At 43.3% G+C, this 19,680-nt stretch overlaps 1 long non-coding RNA gene across 1 annotated transcript in view; it reads right to left on the reverse strand.

The window, feature by feature from the left end:
- Nucleotides 1–7,304: 7,304 nt before the first annotated feature.
- LOC142818777 (uncharacterized) overlaps nt 7,305–19,680 on the reverse strand; it is a 68,709-nt gene continuing 56,333 nt past the window's right edge. The window contains exon 3 of the long non-coding RNA XR_012896415.2: nt 7,305–7,507. This is a non-coding gene — a long non-coding RNA (uncharacterized LOC142818777). The remainder of the gene's footprint in view (nt 7,508–19,680) is intronic.

Raw genomic sequence — 19,680 nt, forward strand, 5'->3', positions numbered from 1 at the left:
CTTGCTGTTTTGTGCAAATCATTCAGTAGATAATATATTATTGTGACAGTGATTATAGGTTTCAAGTTCTCTTAAAACAGAGTATAGCAATTTCCATTTTCACAATTTTTTTTTCATGTCCTGGTATTTTTAGTGTAGCATCTCTTGTTTAGTAAGATTTGGCATTGGTGGGACTTCCACATAGGCAATTCAGTTACAGTATCAGATCTATCCACTGCAGAACTGCCATACTGGTGTATTTTACTGCCTACTATGAACTCATCGGACTTCATAATCCAAGTCTGTGGTTCTCAAACTGTGGGTTGAGATCCCATTGTAATGGGGTGGCCAGGGCTGTTTTAGGCTTACTGGAACCTATCCCTAGGGTGGTGTGGGGCTCAGATTACAGGCCTCCCGCCTGGGACTAAAGCCCTTTCGCTTTACCCTCTGCACTCCAGCAGTGGAGGGGGGCTTGGGCAGGCAAAGAGTTAGTCCCCCATCTTGGAGTTATGTAGTAATTTTTGTTGTCAAAAGGTGGTCATGGTGCAGTAAAGATTGAAAACCCCCTGATCTAAGTAAGAAAAAAGGAGGAGGAAAGAGGTGAAGATCACTGAACAAAAACACAGTTTAGTTTTCTGTCTGTAAAAATAACACCACATTACTGAACAGGTCTGTTCTGCTCCCTCTATCCCAAATTCCATTTTCTGCCTTTACGGTAAAATAAGATTTTCCTTCTCTTAAAACTTGCGTTAGCACAGAGGAGACAGAGTTAGACTCCAGCTCAGTCTCCCATATTTCATTTCTGCATCTTATTAACATTGATATGTAAATTACAGTGCCAAGTTCTTCCTTTTAATAACATCTGTGCAATCCCACTTTTGAAAAGAGCTTTCCAGTTAAAAACGGCTCTAGCTATAATATACTGTATATGATTTCCTGAATTTCTCCTTTCTTACTCTTCATAAATATTGCTTCTTGAACCATGCCTAATGGTTAGCATCCATTCAGTTGTGTGGAACCTGTGCATACCTGCTCCTCCGGGTTCTGTTCAAGGGCCATAGGAGGGTTGGCAATATTTGACCAGGAGAGGGTAATTCAGAGGTCATTTCCTATCAATGCTTCCCTCTACTTCTGGTCTCAGATAAAGAAAAGGCAAAAACTTTTCTTTTTGTTCCAACTGGGCTCAGTGTACAGTCCCCTCAGGGAAGGATCACATTTTTAGTGGGAGCTTTCAGGGGAGGTCTTTATTCCTGCCTATTCTGAGCTGGGTTGCTCCTCTTCAATCCTGTCTCCAGTTGAAGCATGCTCTGCGGGTTTGGAATGGTGGGGCTAGCTGGGCCCTATACTTTTAACTCCTTCTGTGGGGTTTGTATACCCCATCACAGGTTCTTATGACATAGCAGAAAATGAAGAGGGAGTAATTAGTATCATTCCTTGAAATGGAATGTGGCTTGAACATGAAATCAAGAGTGACACTAGTATAAATAAAATTGGTGTGAGTGGGGTAAGGCATTTCTTTCCTGAATTTATCAGCACCTGCTGTTGTACTGCTCTACAGAATCAAGAACAGTTGTGGGTAACCCGTGGGCTTCCTCCCTGTGCATGTTGTGCACTGGGGGTATGTCTGCATTACAGAGTATGGAAAAATTGCCGTTTTTTAACAAAACCTGAAGTAACGTCCACACTGCAAGCATATTCTTCTGAAAGTAAATCGAAAGAACAGAGGGGTTTTTCCAGCATTGGTAATCGTCTTTCAGAAAAAGGTTTCTTCCTCATAGAAAGAGCTCTTTTGGAAAAAGGCGTGTGTGGACAGGGAAGAGAGAGTTCTTTCGAAAGAAGAGGAAAAAGCACAGGTGGCCGGCCTGGTGGCCATTCCGTCCATAGTAATCACAGCTTAAATGTGAGAGAGCATCCATACTGAATGGATGCTATCTTTCAAAAAAGCAGATCACTTTTTCCATCTGCTTCTGCGTGTGGATGCTCTCTTTTGGAAGAAGTTTTTTCAGAAGATCTCTTCTGAAAAAAGGTTTTTCTGAAAGAAGCCTGCAGTCTCGACATAGCCTGGGACACTAGAACACCACACTTCCTACTATTCCCCATCCCTCACAGCACTTTCAGAGCCCAACAAATCTGGTAAGTTGTGCTTAGTCCCCACTCCTCTCCTTCCTACCCAGAGCTAGAATGCCACAAATCAGCTGTTTGTGGCTGAAAAGTGAGACTACAATTGACAGGCAGCTGGGCCTTATATATTTTGCTATCCTTGGATGTTGGAACCATCCACTATGCATGACTGCTGCTTTAGTCCCCCGTCCCCCCCCAAGCCATGCTGCAATTGGTAGAGCCTTCAAGCAACTGTTCAGTACTAACATAAATTCCACAGAAGTTAGTACCAAGCATCAGTAATGCTAAGGTGTTTGAAGGCTAAGCAGGTGCTGATATTTATCTCTTCCTTACCAGGCAGTAGTAGGTAAGGAAATAGTCACAGATTTTACAGATCTTGCCATTTTCACAGAGGCTTGGATTTGCCTTGTAAATGTGAAGAAATCAGGGAAATGAGGCCTGTGTGCACAAAAAGAGTTAGGCACTGTGATGCTGACATCACAATACCTAACCTTTAGGAACACAGAAAAAATCAGTGTGATTCACACGGCCTGAGGAGGAAGCCTATACTCCCAGTACAATGAATGGGAGAGCAGCATCTTACAGGATTCACAGAAGTCCACGTGCAAGGCAAGCTAATTTAAGACAATGGGCAACATGGACAAGAGAGCTATGCAAGTCCAGGCTGCAGGGACGTGCCTCTCTGTGTGTGATTCTCAGCAAAGAACTCCCTCTTGTGCTATAGCTGTGCTATGAGCTTGGAGTGCAAGTCCTCTGCTTGTATGCACATATGCTAGCTTTCACCGAGCTAGCGCTAGTGTCAGTAGTAGTGTAGCCATAGCAGCAAGGGCAGAAGCAGGGCTGAGCATACCAACACAGGTTTCAAGTGGGCTTGAATGCAATCCTCTGCTGCAGCAACACTGGTATTTACACTCATGCTAGCTCATTAAGGGCTAATGCAAGTGTGAGGTACATGAGCAGGAGCATCCCAGCCCCAGGCTTGTACCATAGACAGTCTGGGAGTTAGATGCCTACGATGCCATAGTTACAAGAGAGCTTGGGGTGGGAGGACTGCTTCCCTCAAAAGTTTTGGCCCCGTAGTTAGGGTACTCCTCTGAGATGTGGGAGGTCCCCCGTTCAAGGTTCTGCCACCTTACACATGAATGTTCTAACCATTAGGTATTCCAGTGTGGTGGTCCCACAGGCTCTCCTATGAAAGCTGTTGGAAAGATGATATTCATTGAGGAGAAACAGAGCATAAGTGTGATACTACACTGGCAAGGGAGCCAGTGGACATAGCCCTCGGAGGCATTGAGTGTCATTTGTTCCATGCCAGCAACCATGAAGATATTTGTAAGTATTGCGCCTTACTTCAGCATGCAAGAAAAGTGATGGGATGTAAATTCATCCAGAAGAAGCCGGAATAATCCCGCTACAGCTCATTTTACATTGCTGGCCTTGGCCGAAATCAAACCCGAGTCCCAGAAAAGCATGTGCTCCAACCACTATCCCATTTAATAAAGATGCAGTAGGCATAACTATTCCCCTTAGGAGCTGTACACTATGTGCTCTGCCAGTTTTTGCAGCCAGTATATCCATTAACTAGAAATGAAGAGCACAGTGAAAATCCTTGGGTATTTGGAGAGTGTGGCTTATCCTTGTGGGCTGCCTGTAATGCTATAAAATGTATGCCCAAATATTGCTCTGTTACTGTGGTGTACACCCAAAGTAACGCCGCTGACATTAGTAGTTACTCAGAATCTATACTGGTGTAACTGAGAGAAGAGCATGACCTTGCTTTTAATCTTAGGTCTCCTTTCCACCCCTTCATTTTACAAATCCCATTGCTTTCAACAGGAATGTCGCTTAAGTAAAGCCTGAAGAACTGACCTCATCTAGAAACATTTGGGCGCCATGAATTGGCATACCAACTGGTCTTCAATAAAAAGGTATAACTTGTGGATTGCTAACATTCAAGAGGCAGTCATTTATGGGACAAATTCTATTTATAATGGAAACTATATTGAACCCCCCCCAAAAGTCTTAATTCTGTAAACTTAATTCACTGCACTTTTTGTCCACTGAAAATCTAGGTTTGTCAAATACTATTGACACAATATGTTGCTATTTCTCTTCCTGTTCTTCCTAGCATATCAGAAAAGAGAGCTAAGTTGATCAACCATTTTTGCTGCTATTTTTTTCATATTACATATATAGAGTATAGAGACAGAAAATACCATTTGAGTCACTGTCATTGGTCCGCACATTACAGGCGTGTATTTAATTACAAGGGAATCAGCAACAGACACAACAGCAGCCCACAGACGGCAATTGCCATTTGAGAGATCCTGTATGGGTCAAGGGAAGCTATCTCAGAAGAAGAGGAAAATGATTTAATTCACATGAGGTTTGCTATTTGTATGTGCAATACAACATTCCTTGGAAGGATGACAGTGCTGTTCACTGTCTTTACTGCCTTAAAATACTTTTTAAAATTGTGTGTTGGCAGCAGGTGGCTGAACTAGCCTCTGAGGGTAGGTCTACACTACAGCGTAATTTCAAAATATCTTATTTTGAAATAGTTAATTCGTTAATGCATTTTGAAATAGCATTTTGCTATTTCGAAATAACACGTCCACACTGAGTGGACGCTGAATCGCATTTAAGGCTGGCCGGAACCAGTTCCGGCAGGCCACCAGATCAGGACTTACTGTGTGGGGCTGCTGCCTGAGGCTATATGAGGTCTGTGCTTAAAGCCCCCGCATCCCTCCCACCCCCGGACAGCCAGTTCTCAGGTTTCCCTGCTTGCTTGTCTACCTCAATGAGGGACAGCAAAGCATTTTTGCCTTGGTGTGCTCTGGCTGCCCTCACTCAGGTCACCACAGCACTCTGCAACATGCAGCCAGAGCTGCCCCTGGGTGCTCTGGTGCTTCTCTTGGATGCGTTGCTGCGAGCCTTGCTGGACTTGCTGCAGGCTGCTATCTGGGAGGTCCATCAAGAGGCTGTCAGTATCCAAGGTGGAAGCCCTCCTGAGGAGCACTAACAGTCTTCCTGGTCTACCCCACTGGGGGCTTGTGCCTCATTCCTTCCTCATGTCCTTCCACTCCCCTCCCCCCACCCCTTTTCCTGATGTAAAATAAAATACATGTTTTTTCATAAAACACGAACTGTCTTTATTTAACAAAACCAGGGGACGGGGGGGGGGGGGGAATGAAACTCTGGTGAGACTGGGGAAAGGAGGGAGGAGAGAGGGTGGGAGAGGGGAGGGGGAAACCTGGGAGGAGGGATCTGGAAGGGGAAGCTCAGGGCTCAGAGGTGGGGGTCTCGCCAGGCCAACTGTCTCCCAGCACTGCAGATGCATTGGCCTCGGTGTCCCTGGGGGGATGGAGGGAGTGGAGGGAGAAGCGGGAGGGGGAGAAGGAGCGGTAGCTGGGGAGGCAGCATGCTCTGCACCAAGGTCTGCAGGTGTTGGCAGATGGCACAGCCCTGGGCAAGCTGCTCCTGCCGAAGCTCCAGGTCTTCTTACATCCAGTTCTGGAGGGTGCAGTGCAGGGCTTGCAGTGCCATCAGGTGCTGCTGTCAGTACCCCTGCACTGCACGGGTGGTCCTGCAGAGCCCTTGGGTGCGGAAGCATGTACCGGGTGGGGTGGTGCATCCTGCACGCACAGCTGGTGCAGCTATGGAGAAACAAGAGAAGTGTCTTTCAGCTCTATGGTTCTATGAGTCTATGATAAGTGGTCAGTTCTCCCTGGGGACACAGTGGGTGAAGCCCACTACCCCTCTGCAAGGTGAGGATGACCGTTCCCTGGACCCTCAGAGCCGATGTGCTTGCACAGAGGCCATGTTCAGAATGTCCTACTATCCCTGGGAGTGGGAGCTGCCCCGAGACTGCACCCATGCCCCTGTGCTGTGTATAGTGTGGCTGAGGTCGGGGGGAGATGTCCTCTGCCTCTGTGTAGAATGGCCTTGTGGAAGGAGGGCGTCCTGCTGTGTCCCACCCCAGGGTCATGAGCATGTCATGTCTCTTCACACACGCGTGTGGTTAACAGGCCAAGGCCCCTGTGTGGCAGCCAGCTGGGGCCACATGCCCAGGGGTGGCACGGCACATGCTCGCACATGCACAGAATGCTGGGAGATCCGTGGTAAGCAAGGCCCATGCACGCAGTCCCTAGTCTCCCTCTCCATCCCTCAATAAGGGGACAGTGATGGCACTTACATGTTGTTGCCTCCCCGGATGACACTGGTGATGGGTCTGCTGGGACAGCTTGGGGGTCCTGGCTGTGTGGCCCGCTCCCTCTGGGCTCCTGCAGCTCCTGGCGCTCCTCCTCCATGCGCTGGTCAGGGTCCACTGCTCCAGGATCGATGACCCACGGGGTGACACGGACCGTCCCACCCACCAGGATGCGGTCCAGGGTGTCAAAATAGGGGCAGGTGTCTGCCCCTGTTTGGGAGTTGCCCCCTGTGGCCCTGGCATATGCCTGCTGCAGCTCCTTTATTTTCATGCAAACCTGCTCCTGGGTGGCCAGACTGGCAGCCATCCATCTGTAGACGGCCACGTTCCTCCATCTAGTGTGGAGATCATGGACGTTGGAGGCATCCCCCCAAACCTCAATCAGGTCCATGATCTCCGCACTGGACCAGGAAGGCGCCTGCCTTCTCCGGCCCCTGACAGGCTCCTGGGAGCTGGGGGACTGGGCCCAGGGAGCAGTGGAGGGCTGGCTGCCTGGCTCATGGTGGGGCCACTGGATTAGGGGCAGCGAGTGCTGGCTGTGGGCTGGCAGCCTGGAGCTGGCACAGGCACTGTGGCCACACTCGACCCCTTTAAGGGCTCCAAGGCTGGGGGGAGGGAGAGGAGTTTTCCTGGTTGTGCCCAGAGTGGCCACCAGGGCACCCTGGGAAGGGCTGGAGGCCCCCTATTTCAAAATAAGCATCTACACAGCGCTTATTTCAAATTAGCTATTTCGAATTTGGCGTTATTCCTCATAGAATGAGGTTTACCAAATTCGAAATAAGCGCCCCGCTATTTCAAATTAATTTCGAAATAGCAGTTTGGCTATGTAGATGCTAGGAAAGTTATTTCGAAATAACGGCTATTATTTTGAAATAACTTTGCTGTGTAGACATACCCTGACTGAATAATTACCAATAGGAGAAAAAAGCAAGGAATGTGACACTGCTATTGATTACTAGTGTATTGGTCTACTCACCATAGTTAAATTGCCAGTGGTTTTATAGGAACAGAATTCAGGTTAATTACAAAGAGACTGTTTGTTCTAGACATAACTGGCAAACTCTAGCAGAAGGCAAATACTCAATTGTCTTGAGTTATATGATGTGGCAGTTTGCTTGGGGTGACAACTGATGCACAGAAAGAGAAGAATCATTCAAACAATTGATACAGCTTCTTTCTGGTGCCAAATAAGAGAACCTGCAGTAAGAACAAAAAGCTAACTAGAACACCATCTGCTTACACTAGGTTGGAATTTGAGCCAAAGTATTCAAATACGGAACCTCCTTCTGTTCTGAGATGTGTTTTACACTGGGATAGTTCCAATGAGTTCACTGGAGTTATTTGATTTACACCACCAGGAGAAGCACCAAGCTATAGTTCTCTTTTGGAAACAGCATATGGTTGGTGAAGCATGGACTGGAGCCACAATATTTTTCACATGACTTATTACCTTGCCCTTTACGTGACAGGTTGGCAGTGCCAACCTAAAGGAAAGCTGTTGAAAGGCAGAACAGCCTAAATGAAGGAACTGGGGTTGGGAATTAAGATGGCCTAAGCTCTAATATGGCAGTACCATTAACTCTTGTGCAGCATTGGACAAGTTACATATGCTCTGTCCCTCAACTTTTTCCTTGTACACAGTGGGGATATTATTTAAAGAACCTGGGGGTTACAGTGGATGAGAAGCTGGATAGGAGTCAACAGTGTGCCCTTGTAGCCAAGAAGGCTAACAGCATATTGGGGTGCATCTGTAGGAGCATTGCCAGCAGATCTAGAAAAGTGATTATACCCCTTTATTTGGCACTGAGGAGGTCCATAGAATCATAGGGTTGGAAGAGTCCTCAGGAGGTCATTGAGTGCAACCCCCTGCTAAAAGCAGGACCAATCCCAACTATATCATCCCAGTCGGGGCTTTGTCAAGCTGGGACATAAAAACCTCTAGCAATCGAGATTCCACTACCCCCCTAGGTAACCTATTCAAGTGCTTCACCACCCTCCTAATGAAACAGTTTTTCCTAATATCCAAGCTAGACCTTCCCCACTGCAACTTGAGACCGTTGCTCCTTGTTCTGTCATCTGTCACCACTGAGAACAGCCTCTCTCCATCTTCTTCGGAACCTTCCTTCAGGTAGTTGAAGGCTGCTATCAAATCCTCCCTCAATCATCTCTTCTGCAGCCTAAATAAGTCCAAATCCCTCAGCCTCTCCTCCTCAGTCATGTGCTCCACCATCCTCCCCACAATCATTTTGGTTGCTCTCTGCTGTACTTTCTCCAATGTGTCCACAGCCTTTCTGTAATGGAGAGTCCAGAACTGGACACAATATTCGGAACAGTTGAGGCCATATCTGGAGTAAAGGGAAATAATCAGTTCCCTAGATCTGCTGGCAATGCTCCTACTAATGCACCCCAATATATTGTTAGCCTTCTTGGCTACACGGGCACACGGTTGACTCATATCCAGCTTCTCATCCATTGTAATCCCCAGGTCTTTTTCTGCTGAACTGCTGTATAGCTAGTCTGTGCTGAGCCTGTAGCAGTGTGTGGGAGTCTTCTGTCCCAAGTGCAGGACTCTGCCCTAGTCTTTGTTGAACTTCATTAGACTTCTTTTGGCTCAATCCTCCAATTTGTCTAGGTCACTCTGGACCCCATCCATACCCTCCAACATATCTACCTCTCCCCCTAGCTTAGTATCATCCGTGAATGTACCGAGGGTAGTCTGGAGCACTGCATCCAATTCAGTTTGAGTTCTTTTCAGAAAAGGATGAAGTGATGAGCTTTTTAGACACAAATGGTAAGTGACAAAGTGGCTGGATTGGGATTACAAGGAGTAGCTCCCATGTCACCCATAAAATTATGTGAGGAAGCTGGACAATGAAGTTGTGAACATAATGCGCTTTGGGTGCCATGAGGCATTCGCTAAAAGTGCTGCATGAGTTAGTCCTCAATTCTGAAAGTGCTGGGGGCCTCTTGACAAGTGCTGGTGTGTGACTTCAACTCCCACTGAAGTGTGATCCCAAAGCCACAGGCGATAATGTTAGTGAAGCTAATGAGAGCCGAGGGGACTCAGCACCTTGTAGCAACAAGATGTTCAAATGCAAAGCTCAGGATATGGCCAGAGTTATGACAGGGGAAAACGTTTGCTGGGTGGATGAACGGAGTGGGGGAAGGGAGCAGAGGAGGACCATAATGTCTAGGAAAGGTTCTGATCTGTGCTGGGGACAATTCTTTTTGACACTTCCATTAATGCCTTTGAAATCAGAACAAAATCTGTGCTATTCAAATTAACTGGTACCCCTGCAATAGAGAGAAGAGTTGAGACATAGAGGGATAACCCAGAACCATTGGATGGACTAGAGAGATCCAGGCAACATGGAAGAGACAACAACTAAGGGAATTTAATTTTGCATACTGTGAGGTGCAGCTATACTATCAACAGGATAGAACAGAAGGAAAGTCAGATGGAAAAAGGAAGAATCCCTAAGATGACAATGAAGAATTAGGATGGGGAACATTTTTGGGTAGGGGGCCACTGACCCTCAGAAAAATCAGTCAGGGGCCTCACACAAGTGACCCCCAACACCCCACATTCCCCTCACACACCAGAGCCTAGGAGGCCCAGGCTAATAGATTTTCTGTGCTCCAACTCCCCAGGGGGAAAGTGGTGGGGGGGAGCCTTGAGTGCCAGCGCAGGCTCCCCAATGCTGGGGGGAGTCGTGAGCCTTGGGGGCTAGATCCAGGCAAGCTGGGGGCTGCATCCAGCCCCTAGGCCTGAGGTTCCCCATGCCTGGATTATATGAAGGCTTGGCTGTCAGACCCAGCTGACCTTTGACAAGATATATGTGTTCCTCATGGTCACTTTCCCCAGTACGAAGAAGAGTTTCTTTTGGAAAATACATTTTATCAGGTTATTTGTCCAGCGTTCGCACACACACACACACACACACACACACACACACTCTCTCTTGAGCCAGAGCCTAAAAACTCTTCCTGGCTCATATAGTAATCTCTCTCCTTTCAAGAGTCAACAAAGAAAGTGAATATAGGGTACAGACTCTGACTTGTCTGTTATATCTTGGGCTGGGAAGAGACTTAGAAACCTTTTTTCTTAGGGACAATCACCCATACTAAATGGGAAAAATTATGAAATCACAGAGCAGCAGAGAACAGTTTCTATCATTAGAACTAGAAATAATGATGATCCTTATCTTTAGGCAAATATGAAGCCTCTGGTCCCAAACAGAATCATAGAATATTAGAACTGGAAGAGACCTCAGAGATGGAGCAGCCCACTGACCATAAGTAGTAAGCATTATCCAGGAAGGGTGATGTTAACCATTCACATCCCTATTTTGAACAGGAGTTTGATAGGCTTTATTGTTTTATACTGATTCTGCACGCACTGGGCTGGTTTTTGTTTTTAAACCACCCAGCTGTTGGCCTTTTCTGTGCTTTCAAAAGATTTTAAGTAAGTATTATTTTTTAGGAATACCTATAATTATTTTTTATTTTAATGATCAGTTTTGTTGTCTGAAGTTGCTTTATTATTGACAAAGAAATTTAGTGTGTTTATTTTTGGGTTTCTCTTTTTATTTTCACTAATTTTAGGTTTCATATTAATCACTTAAGGGGAAAAAAGTTAAACTTCGTGCAGCATCAGGAAACTTTGCGAAAGCATCAAGACACAAAGTTAAGGCTGTCAGTAGATGTTCACTGCCAGATAAAGAGTAGCTGTCAACTTTGTAACCTTGAATAAAATATCAGAATAGCTTTTTAGTGGAATTTTAAAAAGCTGGTTTTATTTAATTTTTTGAAGGTGTTTTTTTTTTCATTTAACATCTCTTGCTATGTTTATTATGAGAGACTAAATATTTTAAACTTTCTTGGCTTACCTGTTACTAGCTGAAATTTTGAACTTTTTTGTTTTTAAAATGATTTTAGACTTTCCAAGAGCTTTGGGGGGAAAGTGGTGTGTGCGTAAATTGCAAGTTATGAATGAATGACTCATGTAAGTTGCTTATATTTCTATACTGCTATTCATTTTCATATTTAAGCTTTGACCAAGGTTGCATTTTTTCCCAGCTGAGATCCCTTTTGGCCTGGGCTTTGATAACTTATTTCAGCAATGTTTAATTCAATCTTTTCCTTTCATGTTTCACCTCTCTGATCTTAACTACATTTTGTATAGTTAAACAGTTTAAATGGGATTGTTCTTGTACCTGCTGCAACCATCACAATTCACTATTTACAAGCTCATTTGTTAGGAAGCCCCCATTTCTTTCAGAATGACCGTAAGGTCTCCCATGTTGTTGTGTGGGGAAAAATCACATAGGACAGGGATGGTCAATAAGTAGTTTGCGAGACAAATGCAGTACATAGGCACTTAGGGTCAGCCATAACAATAAGGATGTGTGAGTGAAAGTGCTGATTTAACAGCTCTTTTTATTTGTGACTGGGCAAGGGCTGTTTTAGTATTCCTTCTAACTGGTGGCACACATCCGAGCCAAGTACACATGACCTTAATATTGGTGCACAAGACAAAACTCACTCTGCTCATGGATGGAAAATCTTAATGGGAACACTGGCACTTCATACTAATAAGCACAGGAAAGACATTGAGTTTTATTTTATGTAACAATCTTATGTGATCAAAAGCAAGAGCATTGTGATGTCATTTTAGACCTTCCCAATAGTTCTAGCCTTTAAGAGTCAGCTTTTGCTCTCAGTTACACAGGTGTAAACCCAAAGGAGATCTACTGAAGTAAAATCTGAAGTTCATGGAGTTGTTCTAGTTACTTAGATGCAACTGAGGTCAGAATTTGGATTTATATGCCACTTTGCGGGTGCTAGGTATGAAAGGGTACATAACACTGGCTAATTGACTGCCGAAGAGGAACATCAATCTTGGAATGGTGTAAAAATCACAGATGAGGAAGGTTAATGTACACTGTTCCAAATGGTGTCAAATAACTAACAGTAATAGGATTAAATATGGGAAATGAAATTATGATGAATTAGAGGGAAAATACCCTAACACTGAAGCATTACAGTATCCCAAAATGAAGTGATATCCATTATATAATTTACAAACAAACTTGGGGGGCGGGGAGGAAGCAGTCAAGGGAGAAATAGTAATCTATCTGGGAGATGTCAAGGTGTCACCTATTTTTATTTTTATGATGTGTTCAACTTAAATTAATAATTCCCTCTCCTAGTGTGCATAAGACCAACACTTAGGAACTATGACAGAAGGTTATGTGAATCAAGACCAACCTTTGTCTTAACTATATAATAAATAGACTTGACCATGGAATAAAACCCCTTTTCTGGTTAGTAGCTGTTTTTATAGATCTTTATATAACTGAACTGTTCTCATGCTAACACTGTGGGTCAGCTAGATACTAACAGCATCACTCATTTTCTAACTTGGCCTCACTGTCCTTGCTGCTCTTCCCATGTAATTTATACTAGTCATGGCAGTACATTCAGGACTTCATCCATATGTCTACAACTGGATGTCCAGGGATAAGGGCACTTTAAGAGATCTAATTGGGAAGAACAGCCATGTATTTGCCCATTCACCCAGAAACTCATAAACACTGGTTACTTTAACAATGCTTCAGAACAACCTAGCCTATTACTCAGCTGTCTTGCCCCTGACAAAATGTTGGGTCTCACAACACTTTTGTTGCCCAACTTGATATCTTCAAGGGTCTTGACTTTAAGAAAGTGCTTAGCACCCACTTCTTTGATTTTCAGGGGGCAGTCTACTACTCTTAATTCAGACTAATCCATTCATCTCTACATAAATGATACTAATTAATAATGCATAGTTCTTATATTGTGCTTTTAGTGCCTAGATATCAAAGCACTTTACAAAGGAGTTCAGTATCATTGGTCTCATTTTTACAAAAGAGGAAACTGAGGCATGAGGCGGGAAATTATTTGGCTAGCAGAGCTGAGAACTGTACCCATCTCACAGAGCACACTGCTTCTGTGCTTTCTTTCCCTTCCCTGAGGCACTGGGACCAAGTATTCCTCTGCTAGGTCCCACTTGCTCTCCCGTTTCCAAATAGATTCTTTTTGCATGCACGTGGTACACACTACTCTCTGCATTCCTGCTAGAAATGCTCCTCCGTAAGGCACGGAGTCCTTAACTTATTCAAGTCTGGAGCAAGGCATGCAGGAAGAGATACAAAGCTCAGGATGGTTTCTTTTAAATTAACTGGTTGTCTCTTCCCTACTAATAGTAATCTCACCTGACACTCTAGCATGGAACTATGGGCTTGATTTTATGAACATTTCTGATTCTCAGTAACTTCAATGGGAGTTCAGGGCACCTGGCACCTTTTCAGAAATAGGCCCTTAAAGTATAACATTTCAGAGTGTCATGAACTGGAAAGTTAGCAGACTTGAGCGGGTTTGGTTGTCTCCCAAATATCTTATTTTAAGAGGCTTGAATTGAACCATAATGGCTTCTGCCTGGCACAAATTATAATCCTCCAAAGTGCTCTGTACTCTCTCTCTAGAATGATCATTTTGAGCTTATTCCAAAGATGACTTTTAAAGACAAGCAGAAATAGTATCGCTCAACAAAGAACAGGGCTTGCTTCCTTTTCACACTTATTGCACTTATAAGCCAGGAAGATTCAGGTTATTTCTGAAGCGGAAATTCTACCAGTACAAGCAGGCTAAATCTCCTTTTTTGAGACATGAATCTTTCGGCACGCACCACAGACTGAAAAGTGAAAATTGCAGTGGGTTGCTGGCACGTGTTTTCCGTCAAGCTTGACCAGCCTCACAAAAGGATGTGGATAGCTACTGTAGACTAGTTGTGGTTAAACCACTGTCTGACCACCCGTTTTTATCTTGGATGTGTTTTTATCCGTTTCGGGTCATTCTCCCAGCCCTTGGAAATGGTTCTTCCTTTCAAGCAGTGCCTTAATTATGGACATGTCTTTAAAGCTGATGTTACTACATGCAAAACAGCACACTCCACTGTCATGTAGATAACTAACTTTGCTAAGCTCTATTTATGAATCCTTCCCGTAAGTGATTTGAGCTGCAGATAAAAATAGTCTTGGAAATGGTTATATCTTTTTTCTTAGGTTTGCTCATGTGCCAATTTTTGTTGGATTTCTAAACCTTAAACACAACATAGACAAACACTGATGTTGCACAAAGGAGAAGGGTATTTTGTTTACCTCAAGGGCTACACCTTTCCTGATTTTTACTTTTTAAGTATGTTCTGGAAGATGGGTGGGATGGGGTAAGGTCACAGAAGACCCCCTTGGGGGGCAGAGGGTTTCCCAAAGTGCTGACATGGCCACTGCCACTCACCTTCCCACTCTCTGGGCTCCTCCCTGCCCGGTCCTGCTGGGCCAGCTTCCTGGTCTCCCCCAGCCAAGGCACCAAGCTGACATGAGTGCCCCCCTAAGAAACAATACAGATGCTGAACCTCTTCAGGTCCAAGGACAGTGCAATTTAGGGCCCCGTTTTCTGGGATACCACTCCCCAAATGGGATCAAACCCCAATGAATTATGTGGGTATGCCCCTTTCAACAATGAAAGGGGGAATATACACACTGGTTGCTCCACCAGGTAATAATTATTTACACTGGGCTTGATAGTCAGTAAAAGTGATTTTATTAAGCCTAAGCAGTAGGATTCAGTGGTTCTGAGAGAGAACAGGCAAAGTAGATTACAAATCAAAAGTAACAAAAAAACGCTTCGCTAATTCTAACTCTAAATCCTCAATGTGAACTTATTACAAACTCACCGTAAAACTGTTTTCTGTTCCAGCGGCACCTTCAAACCAGGGAAATTTCCACTTCCTCTGGGGTCTCTGGTTCACCATCCTCCGGTGTGTCCAGCCAACCCAAAGACAAAAGACTCTTCCCTTCCCATTCTTTTTTAAAGAATTCTCTTATTTCATGGGGAGTCACCTGGCTGCTCCCTACCAACCCCTAAGACAACATAAGGACAAAAGGCTATTTGCATATGACTGCCTAGACACTGAGGCCTCCCTTGATGACTTTCATTCACACATTTTAAACCCTTGGGCTACATCTACACTGCAGGCTTCTTGTGCAAGAAGCACGTCCACACCTCAAAGTGCATCGCAAAAATGATGTGCTTTTGCACAAGAGAGCATCCACACTGCATGGACACTCTTGCGCAAGAAAGCTCTGATGGCCATCAGAGCACCTATGCTTCTTCCCATACGGGTTTCTTGTGCAAGAAACCCCTCTGGAGCGTCCACACTTGCCTTTTTGTGCAAAAGCTATAGCGCAAAAGGGAGTTATGCCTCACAGAAGGAGGTTTACCTATACTGCAAAAAGCCCTCTGTTCTGCCGTTTTAGAGCTGATTTACTTGCGCAAAAGCGCATTTAAGGTGTGGATGCTGAGCAGGTTTTTGCACAAGAACAGCCATTTGCATGCAAAAACCTTGCAGCGTAGACGCAGCCATGAAGTATTCCCTATTCCACATGTATAATTGTATACACAAGAATGATACACACACCAAAATAAAATAAACAGAGCCAGCAGATTATGACATGAAGATCGATAGGTTACATGAAATAATTTGCTCAAAGTACCTTTGAGTGATGTATATTTATGTCCATAAGTCCATTTCACAAAGCATGAGGAGGGGTCCATCACAATGGGAGTTTGCCATGCAGATTTGACCACTAATCCTTCATGTCTGCCTCCATGAGTTGACAGTATCTGACACTTTGAAGGAAAGTGAAACTTTCCTCCCTATTATTTGGCACATGTATGGTACTTTTCACTGTAGATTCCAAAGCATCTCACAAAGAATGGCTATTATCATTATCTCCCATGGAGAAACTGAGGCACAGACCAGTTAAGTGACATGCCTAAGGGGAGACAGCACAAATGATCAAAGAACTCCCGTCAGTGTGCTTTGTCATAGTGCCCTCATCAATTACATATTCCTGTACCTCAGGGAATTTCCTTCCTAACCACTGCAGTCACCAATTAATGCCCTGAAACATGAATATTGATTCCCATATTTAGAACTGGCAGTATGGAAAAGGTTTTTCAAAGAAACAATAGGGGAGGTAGGTACCTAATTATAATTTGCTTTCATTGGGAGACAGGTACCTAACTCCCCTAGGCAGAAAATTCTTCCGCTCTTTGGAAACTCCTGCCACAATATTTCACTCTTAAACCTCCTAAAGCATCGAATTCCTCAGGTTGACAAATGCTATTGACTTTTAGTATTTGTCCTGTATTTATCTACCATTCATGTCATCAAGCAATTCTTTCCCCTATATTAAGGGGCAGTGTAAAAAAGAAAGGAATTTTCACTTCAACAATCATTATGTAAATGTTATTATTATTACTTTATTTATTTGTGGTAGCACCTAGAGGTGGTGGACTATGCATAATGCAAACATGTAGTAAATGAAGTTTCTCAGTTGCTTCAGTTTTCACAGAATTGGAGCCTAGCACAAAGCTGGGAAAGCTCTGAAAGGAGGATAAATATGGTGCAGTTTAAAAAGAAATCAATTACTGCTGCAGGCCTTTATAATGAAACTGAATCAGATACTGTCTAGTGAAGCAGCTGAAGTGCCCTAACTAGAGTATTACTCTTAGAGGTACAGTAATAACTATTGTGCCTAAGGTTAGATACTTCTGCCTCAAGTCCATACTGCAATTAAAGGGACATAGTATGTTTAGAAGTCAGTTTAAAAAAATTCCGTATCTCTCATTAATGGAGAAAGCAATTAAAATTAAGCATCACTGATGCTGTTTGTTTACCCTTTTGCATTTGCCCCTCTGCCAGCTTGGACTACTAAACTTTTTCTTACTTTTATTAGTGCATTTCTAGTCCATTTCACTTTCAGATTTTCATGGTTTGGTATCAAACATTACAGAGGGAATGTCTGTTTATTTAAGAATTCTGTTCTGTTTGGATTTATTTTTAATTATGGAAGTCATTTGCACAAAGCCTAATTTTTTGGCAATTCTGACTTTAAATTGTTCCCAATATGTTAACATCTCTGTCTCAATCATCCAGTTCCACATGTTCAAAAATCATGATCCAGGCTCTAAAAAAACCATAATTTTAAAGTCAATCTCAGAATTTAAAAAATAACTTTGGGTCTTTATATTTGTTTTCTGTTTTTTTAAAACTTTAGAATTCACAATGTCATGCTTTTCTCCACAGCCATAAGGGCTAGAAACTTACTTTCTTATTTACATGGCAGGGGAAATTCTCACAAAATGACATGCCAGGACTTTAAGATAGACACCCATCATTGCAAAGCTGACAATACAACAGTGAGCCCTGGTCTACACTAGGGTGTTATTTTGAAATAACCCCCTTTAGGTCGAATTTTATAAGCAGAGTCCATGTTACTTATTTTGAAATCTGAGTTCCTGCTTTCCTCTGGGAATAACACTAATTTTGAAATAGTTGATTCAAAATAGCGGTAGTGTGGATGCTCCGGTGCCGCTATTTCAAAATAACTACTCCCCAGAGTAATTGGAGTTAATTGCTCCCCAGTGCTTGCTGGGGCTCTAAGTCGAGGTAGCAAATCCACATTAACAGAGCCTGCCACGGACTAATTTTGAGGCTTCCTGGTAGTGGGGACATGCTATTTTCGATTTGTAAAATTGGGATTTATTAAGTTGAATTTAGTTATTTTTAAATCATTTCCTACTGTAGACATGCCCTCAGAGATAGCAACATAGCAATTTTTTAGCAGATAGGTTAGCTTTCATTTTAAGATAAAGTAATTCTGGCAATGTGGCAGGAATAGCCACAGTGGACCAGATCCTCAGCTGCTATAAACTGACGTAGCGCCATTTAATTCAATGAAGCTATGCTGGGTAGGATGTTCAAATGATACAGTTAAGGTGTATACCTAACAGTACATTTTCAAAGTGCTGTATAAGCAGTCTATAAAATAACAAGTATTTGAACAAGGGAGCTGTCAAAGAGCTTTTTACAACTGCAAGGGGATTTAAAAATAAAATAAAAAAATATACTAGAATATGTAAAACAATCATTCCAGATTTGAAGCCTAGTTCTATTCTGAAAAGAAATTTGGTAAAGGTAGTACATGCTTGTTTTTGCATTCCTATGCCACCGTTTGTCTGAGGGCTTCAAAAGGGATAAAATAACCTATCACAATGAGAAAGAGTTTATACAGTATTACCACATAATCTAACCTACTGTTACAGAAATCACTTCAGCCGTCTGTTGTTGAAATGCATCCACCTCTAGGAGAATTGATTGATTGTTAAGCAACAGGCAACAGTACAAAATTGTTTAGGGGACTAATTCAAGAAACTAATTCCCATTAAAATGAGCAAGAAACTGGGTGTCATTCTCCCCTTGTGGCTCCAGAAATCTCCATCTGCATATTTATATGAAAACTTTGTACTCCGTAGCCAAGATTTCCAACAGGGACTACTGATTTTTTGAAAAGCCAATTTGAGGCTCCTTGCAGCAGCTTGCTTTTCAGATAATGGCTACTAAGCACTTTCTGAAAATCAGGCCCATTTTTAATGGATCTGAAGTGGGACACCCAAAATCGCTAGTTACTTCGAAAATCTTGGCCAGCACTGTGTAATGCAATAACAGAAGGGCACGGCTCTGCTATTATTACCATATGTACTGCTCACTACCAGTTGGAGTGCTTGCTTTTAGGAATAGTCCTGTGAGTTGACCTGTAGTGGAATCACTCTCTTTAGTAAACACTGCGCCTAGAAGTAAGGGTTTGCAGGATTGTAAGACAATAACTGTATAACCATCATATTTAGATAGTGAAATAATATAAACCAACCTAGCCAACAGCACCGAAAAATAAAACAGAGCAAGAACAAAGACAATATAAAAAATGCACAGCAAACTAGGAAAACTAGGAATGAAGTAATTCACAAACCCCAGCAAGAACTATCCTGGAGAAAGTTAAATATTTGTGTGTCACAGCATAAAGAGAAGTACAGTACAGCAATTAGCAACAGATGGTCAGAAATTGTTTTCAAGATGATCAACATGCATTTCTATGTCCAGCTGCTAAGCAGTATAGATATTTATTCTGCCAGAAGCATGATCATTTTTTATGCCATTATTTTTATTAATGATGAAAGTTATTAATTGCAGCATGTTTCCCTTCCATTGCATTTTGCAAAGAAAGGAAAATGGCAGACTGGAGAAGACAGCTGAGACTGCATATGGAATAGGTCAGTGTACTTATGTGTAACCATGCAACAAAAGGTCAGTGTTGAGACCTTCCTGAAGAAAGTTCAGGGCACATTCCGGCTGCGAACATATGGTCACTCGGTGGCTGATCAAAAAGGGAGTTTCAGTGCTCTGCTGCATGCTTACCTTGACC

The sequence above is a fragment of the Pelodiscus sinensis genome, chromosome 1 (genome assembly GCF_052426305.1).
Source record: "Pelodiscus sinensis isolate ZL-2025 chromosome 1, ASM5242630v1, whole genome shotgun sequence".
NCBI lineage: Eukaryota > Metazoa > Chordata > Testudines > Trionychidae > Pelodiscus > Pelodiscus sinensis.